This window comes from Pelophylax lessonae (assembly GCF_965119305.1).
Source record: "Pelophylax lessonae genome assembly, chromosome: 3".
NCBI classification, from domain to species: domain Eukaryota; kingdom Metazoa; phylum Chordata; class Amphibia; order Anura; family Ranidae; genus Pelophylax; species Pelophylax lessonae.
The window spans coordinates 672,083,741-672,093,535 of NC_138770.1; positions in this window are offsets into that span (position 1 = coordinate 672,083,741).

A 9,795-nucleotide genomic window follows, 5' to 3' on the forward strand; every position below is an offset into this window, starting at 1 on the left:
TTTGCAGTGTGGGCATGGTGCAGGGGGGTCCCCGGTGCAGAGTGCACAGCGGAGTCTCCCCTAAACGTGTGTCCTACCTTCAGGGGGGTCCCCTTGCAGAGTGTGCAGCGTTTCGGAGGGTGCAGGAAAGATCCTGGCAGCATGCTTCATTGTTTGTTGTAGCTTATGGTGGCCAGATTTTTAGTCTGGCTGGTCTCTGGTTGGTGGCCATGTTTGTATAGTTGGATGATGTCGCAGGGGCCATTTTCCCTTAGTCTGGGAGATGCTGGAGACAACTGAAGCCTCATGGGGATACTGATGCTGCTTCTCTTCTTCCTTAGTTTCCTCTTCCTGTGCCTGGGACATATGGACAGGGATAACGTCCACGATGATTCTGGGTTTGAATTCTCGACACTAGGGTAAGTCTTTGGGGGTCCCTGTTATCTCTCTACTGATAGGTGCCTTGAGGGGATCCTTTAGTGGTGCTAAAAGATCATTTTTGTTCTGCAAGCTTCCTTTCCTTATGGAGCCACAGGGTCACATCTCCCCCACTGACCCCCTCATGGTTGCACTGACGGCGATTCTGCAGTCCTTAGTGTCCCGGGTGTAAGTGGCGCGTGGGCAAAGGCCCAGGAGGAAACGTCCCCCGCCTTTCCCCGCTCAGGCTGTCTCATCTGATTCTGAGCCTGATGCCGCCGTGGACGCAGGTCGTCCAGGGGGACTTAATATTGCACCACCTGATCCATCCGAGAGTGAGGATGGCTTCCTCCATGGTCACAGCAGCAAATGAAAAAGGGCTGGTAGACGCACTTATCACTGCAGTACGTGAGACTTTAAAAATGGAGGATGCGGCTGATGTAGCAACGGACGTGTCTGTGTCGGTTGGTACGCACAAGTGGCATCGTACTCCAAAGGTGTTTCCTTATGTGCCTTATTTTGTCAGGTTTTCCTGTAAGGAATGGCAACAACCAAAATTACCAAACGTTTTGCTGTATGTTACCCTTTTGAGGAGTCACTTTTAAAAAAGTTGGCTAGTCCACCAGTGGTGGACCCTCCTGTTTCCAGTTTGAATAAAGCAACCATGATCCCAGTAGAAGAATCCCCATCCTTTAAGGACCCGGCTGACAAGAAAATGGAGGCTGTGGCACGCAGCATGTTTACTATGACTGCCATTGCGGTCAATCTTTGCCTCAGCCCTGGTGTCTCAGACCCTAACTGAATGGGCCAAGCTTTTGTGCCAGGGCCTGGGGGGAGGGGGGGGGGTAAGCAGGTCCCCGCTGCTTATGTTGATTTAGCTGACCAGTTGGTCTATAGGCTGCAGCTTATTTGTTGTGCAGCTTTGGATACAGCTCCTGTGCTGTCCAAACGTTCTGTTTCAGCGGTGGTGATTAGGCGCATACTGTGGCTTAAGAATTGGTCCTCAGACCAAGCCTCTAAGAAAGCTCTCATTGATCTTCCCTTACAAGGCGATCGCTTGCTTGGGGCTACCCTGTATGATATCAATAAAGGTATCACGGAGGGGGGGAAGAGTACTTTCCTGCCATAGTCAAGGGAAGGAGCCTCGCCGCAAACGGGGGCTCTCCTTAGCACATAGAAAATTATTTTGTGTTCCTGGGATGGAGAATAAGGGGAATAGATCTTTTAAATCTTCCCTGGGAGGTTCCAACCTTGGTCTGGTAAGCCTAGAGCTAGCTTCCCCGGACCAGCAGACAAGACTCCTTCAGCATGAAGGTCTGCCTTCACCCATTATTGGGGTGGGGGGACATCTTCGCTGGTTTTCGGCCCCGTGGAATTCTTTGGTGAGTGTCAAGGAGATCCTCAATGTTTCTTTTGAGGGTACCCAGAAAGGGGGACAAAGCTTGTCCTCTTCAGGCTTTTTAGGTCCTGAGTTTCCTTGTGCGGATTTAACTCCTGCAAAGGTTCAGGTGATGTCTGAACTACCTAAGGTACCCCCTATTCCTGTCCAGGGAATTGATTTACCTAGGTCTGATTCTATTTCTGACCAGGGTGGTCCTTCCTTTGCACAAACTTCAGGAACCACAGGCCGTGATTCACCGGCTGCTGTCTCAGATAGTTCTCTCTCCCATTTTGCATACAGGTTCTGAGTCTGGTGGTACCCACCTTCAAGACAGTTCTGTTTGCACAGTTTTACATGCAGCTCCTTTAGCAGGTTCGGCTCCACAGCAGGATACTGAAGTTCATGACAAGGTCACGGGGTTCGCTGATAGACACCGCAGGCGTTCAAGGGCCAGGCTTCTTCCGCAGTTCCTGTGAGGAATCAAGAGCTAGGATCTTCCAATCATCCTGGTTGCCATAAACGTCCCTTGGGGGCTTCCTCTCAGAGAAGACCAGTTGTCCCAAGGGCTGACCTACCATCCTGCTTTACAGTCGCTGGTTTTAATGGCTTAGCTATTAAAAGCCAGGTACTAAGGGATAGAGATCTGTCTGGATCACTAATCCCTACTATGGTGAAGGCGAGGAAGTCGTCTTCCAGCAAGATATACCATAGTACGTGGAAAGCATACATTTCTTGGTGTGAGTCGATTGGCTCTCATCCTCAATGCTTTTCTGTGGCTCAACCTTTCTTCAACAGGGTGTTGATCAGAAGTTGGCCTTGAGTACCATCAAAGGCCAGGTGTCTGCCCTGACAATCTTCTTTCAGCAACTCCTAGCCATGCACACTTTAGTTTGTACCTTCATTCAGAGGGTTCGACATGTGGCTCCACCTGTATGGTCTCTTTTGTCACCATGGGATTTAAATTTAGTGTTTTCAGTTCTCCAGAAACCTCCATTTGAGAATATTTGGAAAATTCCCTTGCCTGCGTTATCGCAAAAGGTGACATTCTTGGTGGCTATTCCCTCGGCCTGCAGGGTATCGGAATTGGCGGCATTATCCTGTCGCAGTCCCTATTTAGTGGTCCATAGGGATAAAGAGGTTCTTCATCCCTGTCCATCATTCCTGCCCAAAGTTGTCTCTGACTTCCATTTGAATGAGGACATTGTTTTACCTTCCTTGTGTCCCAAGCCGGCTCATCCCAAGAAATTTGCTTTGCATACCTTGGATGTGGTTCGTGCGATTCGGGTGTATCTGGCAGCTACTGAGTGTTTTTGGAGATCAGACATGCTTTTTGCGGTTATGGACGGACCAAGAAAAGGGCTATCTGCTTCTTCGGCTACCATCTCCAGATGGATCAGATAGACGGTGTCTCAGGCCTATTCCATTAAAGGCCAGGTTCCACCTTTCCCTGTCACGGCGCATCCTACTCGGGCTCTGAGTGCTTCTTGGAACTTCCCTCCTCCGGCTTCAATATCGCAAGTTTTCAAGGTGGCCACTTGGTCGTCGGTGCATACCTTCACAAAATTCTATAAGGTAAGATACTTTGGCATCTGCGGATGCTTCTTTTGGCTGCAAAGTTTTGCAGGCTGCTGCTGTTCCCTCTCAAGGGGTGTTTTTTCTTTAAACTTCTATTTTTTCAGACTCCTGTGACTCGGTTAAGGTTCCTGTGACCAGGTTAAGGCTCCTGTGTCCTGGTTAAGGGCTCTTATGTTTAGACTTGGGTTATTTTCCCCACCCCTCATTTTCCTTTTGGCACTGCTTCTGGACGTCTCACTAGTTATGATTTATGGAGCGCTGTGTCCGTCGATGAATGAAATAAAAAATTGGATTTTGGTACTTTCCGTAAAAATTCATCAACGGACACAGAACCCACCCCTCTATGGAGTTCTGATACTTCTAATACTGCTTGCTACTAAACTGATTACCTAGAGCAGAGAGGGGGGGTTATATGCCAGCTGAGGACAGCCCATGGGTGTAGCCAGGTGTTTTTTGTTCTGCCTAGTCCTACTCCTGGAGGAGGCAATATAACCCACTAGTTATGATTTAACTGTCCGTGGATGAACCGAGAGAAATGGATTTTACGGTAAGTACAAAATATGTCAATATGGTGACCTAAATCTCTAATGTAGGATGAGAGTTCCTTGACCAGAGGTTGTAGGAAATGATCTATGTATTGTGAGAGGCCATAGGTGACGCTCCCCATAGAAGCAATCATGGGTCGACCTGGTGGATGAACAGGGTCCTTATGTATATCGGGTAAGTAGTAAAAATATTTAAAACATTTTTTTTTATTCACAGAGGCATCCAATATCCTCATTGAAGAAGTGCCGCAGCCATATATACAGTGGAAACCTTTAACAACATCATCCTATACATTGACATTATGGCATACATGGGCTACACACCCACTCTCTGAGCTAAGGGATTTTGTATTCTTTTTTTTTTCATAGATCCGTGCCCCTGCTTTGCAGAGACACAGGATCCATGCATTCCCTACTGACAGAACGGCGATCTGCCTTGGTTACATCGGAGCATTGCCATTCTGCCTGTTTCCTGAACGATGAGCGGATGCCGGTGGACATTGGGTCAGCGGGACCCGCTGTGTAGAATCACAGTCCGAGCGAGCCTCCGGCGCCGCACGCACCCGATACCTGGAAATGCAGGATCACGTTTATATACATGATCCTGGGCAGCGCGGCCACCCTGTAGCAGTAAAAGTGCTATAGGGCGGTCGGAAGCTGGTTAAAGCTAGTGTAAATGAGCACTTAAAGCTCCTTTCTAGCAGACGTTTTGCCACACTGCAAATGCCAGTGGCCACTGGGTATGACGGCTGCATGTGTAGAGCAGCGGCTGCAGAAGCCTAAACACTGTTCAGAAGAAAAGGTAGCTGGCAGCTCCAGAATCCAGTAAAAATTAAAAAATCTTTAATGCTGCATATAGGTGGAAAAAAACAGCTTACATGTTTCGGCACAAAGCCTTGATCACAGCATATTTTTACAAATGAAAGACAAATATATATATATATAGACACTACACACCCTTATTTTAGGGTGGGTACTACAATAAAACAATCAATTACATAAAATCAAGTCTAATCAGTGGCCAGAGGAAAAGCAGCACCAGTCCTTCAGGAAGGATGTGCTGGAACTGAAGAGAGTCTAGAGAAGGGCAACAAAGCTAATAAAGGGACTGGAGGATCTCTGCTATGGTGAAAGCATTGAACTTCTCTCTGGAGAGGAGATGGTTGAGAGTGGATATGATATCGATGTTCAAATACCATACTGGTGATCTTAGCATAGGGGCATTCACTAAAATTGGAAGAGAAGAGGTTTATCCTCAAACTGTGTAGAGGGTTCTTCACCGTCAGAGCAGTAGGGATGTGGAATTCTCTTCCACAAGCAGTGGTATCAGTAGGGAGCATCAATAGTTAAAAAAAAACTATTAGATGGGCACCTCAACGATCACAACATACAGGGGTATACAATGTACTAGGGCTGCACGATTCTGGATAAAATGAGAATCCCAATTTCTCTTTCGTTCATTGACCGACACAGCTTCATATCTTCATTGACCATGTGCTGCTCTCTCCTTAGGAGTAGGACACTAGGCGGAAAAGAGTTAAAAAAAACTTGACTAACCCCTAGGGCAGTCCCAGGGGGTATACTCCCAATTTCTGCTAATAGGATCTCAGTTTTTTTCTGCCTAGTCAGGAGTAAGGGCCTTGCTCCTCTTGGGGACCTTTGGACCTTGCATTTATTTCCTTTATTAAACTGAACTTTTTTCTGTTGTTTTTTCTTTCTACAATCAAGTCTGTTCCAGTGCGAACTACAATCAACTGGGTGACGCACTGGATACACTAGATCCTTACGGTCTCCCCAGTCTAGCCAGCGAGCGCGTGCAGACCGCAGCTCCACGCTAGGTCGGCCGCAACATAACCCCACTGGACGGGACCCACATGCGCACCTCTGGCCCACAGCACCCCCCATTCCAAGATGGGAAGGTGATCTGCCCAGAGTGGTGCCCGCCCGGTTCCGAAGGTGTGGCGAGTAGTGTCCCCCCTCATTTTGGGCTGGATGCGGGCCCCTCTCAGGGTTGGTCGGTCCCTCCTATGCCCTTCTACCTTCATGGCTCCCCCTCCTCATTAGTGGGTTCAGCTGTGCTATGTACCCCCCCCCGTCCCTCTAGCCCCCCTGGCTGAGGTGGCTGTACTGTTCGGTCTGTGGCTGTGGCAGGAGGTGGGGGGGAATGGGAGCACGCTGCAGCGGCTCCATTTGTTGTTACTATATGCCATATTGCCATGGAGGGGGGTCCCTAGCTAGGCCCACCTTGCTGGATGAGGTACCTGATGGGATCCTCGGGTCCAGTGAGCCGCGCACCCGCCACGTGGCACTGCCATCTTCCCATAGCTGACTGCATGGGAGCTCAGCGGCCATGTTTGTGTAGCTCCACGGCCATGTTTTTGTAGTTTCCCATTGAAGTCTATGGGCAGCCATTTTCTTGTATCCTATAGGAACGGTGCTCAGCGGTGTGCCTAGAGCGGCTGTGCAGCTGTTTCCTCTTCCTCTCTGACCGGTGTGGAGCAAGCAGTTTGGTGCTTTCTCTCCCTTCTGCTAAAGCGGTGGTGGCGGCAAGTCACTGGGACTGTATATACTTTCTTCTCCTGCTATAGCAGCGCTGCCTGGTGCGCTGGGACCTGTAGTGCCATCGGTACAGCAGTGGTTGATTTTTACAGCGTTTTCCCAGTTTTTTGTATGCAAACACTACTGGTGGTTCCCAGGCTACTTTGGAGCCCTCAGAGCAAGTGTCACCACCTGACCCACTCTGAGGCTGCGGGACCCTCTGAGTCTCAGTCCGCTCTGGCAGCCACGACGGCGGTCCTGCAGTCACTGGTGTCAAAAGTGGATATGGCCCTTCAGAAGAGACATGGCAAAAAGTGCCCTCCGCCTTCACCTGCTTCCTCTGTGTCCTCAGATTCTGAGGCTTATTTGGCTGCGAGTCACCACACGGGGTCTGTGTCCACACACTTCGAGTGCTCATACAGCGAGGATCATGGTTACATACTGTGTGATTACTATCTAGTGTTGCTTTTTCTCTCTCCACTGATTAGACTTGATTTTATGTAAATTAATAATGGTTTTATTGTAGTACCCAACCTCAAATTAGGTGTGTAGGGTCTATTTACAGTATCTCACAAAAGAGAGTACACCCCTCACATTTTTGTAAATATTTTATTATATCTTTTCATGTGACAACACTGAAGAAATTACACTACAATGTAAAGTAGTGAGCTTGTATAACAGTGTAAATTTGCTGTTCCCTCAAAAGAGAGTACACCCCTAAAGAAAAAAAAATTGGGGCCAAAGTGTCAATATTTTGTGTGGCCACCATTATTTTCCAGCACTGCCTTAACCCTCTTGGGCATGGAGTTCACTAGAGCTTCACAGGTTGCCACTGGAGTCCTCTTCCACTCCTCCATGACAACATCACGGAGCTGGTGGATGTTAGAGACCTTGCGCTCCTCCACCTTCTGTTCGAGGATAACCTGCAAATGCTCAGTAGGGTTTAGGTCTGGAGACATGCTTGGCCAGTCCATCACCTTTACTCTCAGCTTCTTTAGCAAGGCAGTGGTCATCTTGGAGGTGTGTTTGGGGTCATTTTTATGTTGGAATACTGCCCTGCAGCCCAGTCTCCAAAGGGAGGGGATTATGCTCTGCTTCAGTATGTCACAGTACATGTTGGCATTCATGGTTTCCTCAATGAACTGTAGCTCTCCAGTGCTGGCAGCACTCATGCTGCCCCAGACCATGACACTCCCAGCACCATACTTGACTGTAGGCAAGACACACTTGTCTTTGTACTCCTCACCTTGTTGCCGCCACACACGCTTGACGCCATCTGAACCAAATAAGTTTATCTTGGTCTCATCAGACCACAGGACATGGTTCCAGTAATCCATGTCCTTAGTCTGCTTGTCTTCAGCAAACATTTTGCGGGCTTTCTTGTGCATCATCTTTAGAAGAGACTTCCTTCTGGGATGACAGACATGCGGACCAATTTGATGCAGTGTGCGGCGTATGGTCTGAGCACTGACAGGCTGACCCCCCCCCCCCACCCCTTCAACCTCTGCAGCAATGCTGGCAGCACTCATACGTCTATTTCCCAAAGACAACCTCTGGATAAGACCCTGAGCACGTGCACTCAACTTCTTTGGTTTATCATGGTGATGCCTGTTCTGAGTGGAACCTGTCCTGTTCAACTTCTTGGCCACCATGCTGCAGCTCAGTTTCAGGGTCTTGCCAATCTTTTTATAGCCTAGGCCATCTTTATGTAGAGCAACAATTTTTTTTTTTTTTTAGATCCTTAGAGAGTTATTTGCCATGAGGTGCCATGTTAAACTTCCAGTGACCAGTATGAGAGAGTGAGAGCGATAACTCCAAATTTAACACACCTGCTCCCCATTCACACCAGAGACCTTGTAACACTAACGAGTCACATGACATCTAGGAGGGGAAAATGGCTAATTGAGTCCAATTTGGACATTTTCACTTAGGGATGTACTCACTTTTGTTGCCAGCAGTTTAGACATTAACCACCTCCCACCCGGGCCATTGTAAATATACGGCCGGGTGGGAGTCTCCTCCTTCTGATCGGACGTTCCGGAACGTCCTTCAGAAGGAGAGAGATCGCGCCGCGGCGGGCACGCGCAGCGGCGCGATCTCGATGTGCCTGTGTCCCTAGGACACGGAGCAACAAGCCTCGGCAGGAGGGCCCTGTGATTGCCCCTCCTGATCACATGACGGCTGTGTCCAATCACAGCCATCATGTAATGTCAATACAGCCGTTGTAACGGCTTCAATCTCTTCTCCTCCTGACAGATCCTGTCAGTGAGGAGAAGAGCAGAGGATCGATACTGCAGCCGGGGTGATCAGTGAGTATTTCTAATTACTCACTGATCACAGGGGGGGGTCTGTGCTGGTAATCAGATGATTGATTACCAGTGCAGCCCTGGGGGGAGGGGGTGCCACCAGGGATGCCCACCATAGCCACCAGGGATGGCAAACAGGGCTCAGAGAGCCTGCCAGTGGTGCCCCCCTATTAGTGCTGCCCACCAATGCCATCTATCAGTGCTGCCCACCAGTGCCCGTTATTGCCATCTATCAGTGCCGTCCACCAGTGCCCATTATTGCTCACCAGTGCTGCCTATCAGTGCCCATCAGTGCCGCCCATCAGTGCTGCCTATCAGTGCCCACCAATGCTGCATATCAGTGCCACATAGTGCTGCATATCAGTGCCTCCTCATCAGTGCGGCGTCATCAGTGCAGGAAAAAACGTATCTATTCACAAAATTTTATAACCTAAACAAAAAACTTTTTTTTTTTTTTTCAAACTTTTCGGTCTTTTTTTATTTGTGCACCAAAAAAGAAAAAACCTGGCGGTGATCAAATACCACCAAAAGAAAGCTCTATTTGTGGGGAAAAAAATGACACAAATTTGGTTTAGGTACAGTGTTGCATGACCGCGCAATTGTCATTCAAAATGCAACAGAGCTAAAAGCTGAAAATTGGTCTGGGAAGGAAGGGGGTTTAAGTGCCTAGTATTGAGGTGGTTAATGGCTGTGTGTTGAGTTATTTTGAGGGGACAGCAAATTTACACTGTTATACAAGCTGTACACTCACTACTTTACATTGTAGCAAAGTGTCATTTCTTCAGTGTTGTCACATGAAAAGATATAATAAAATATTTACAAAAATGTGAGGGGTGTACTAGTACATTGTATACCCCTGTATGTTGTGATCGTTCAGGTGCCCATTTTTTCTTTCATTTGTAAAAATTTGCTGCGATCAAGGCTTTGTGCCAAAACATGTAAGCCGTTTGTATCCACTTATATGTAGCATTAAAGCTTATTCATTTTACTGGATTCTGGAGCTGCCTGCTACCTTTTCTTCTGAATACTTCTTACAGCGGATGGAGGTCCTTTA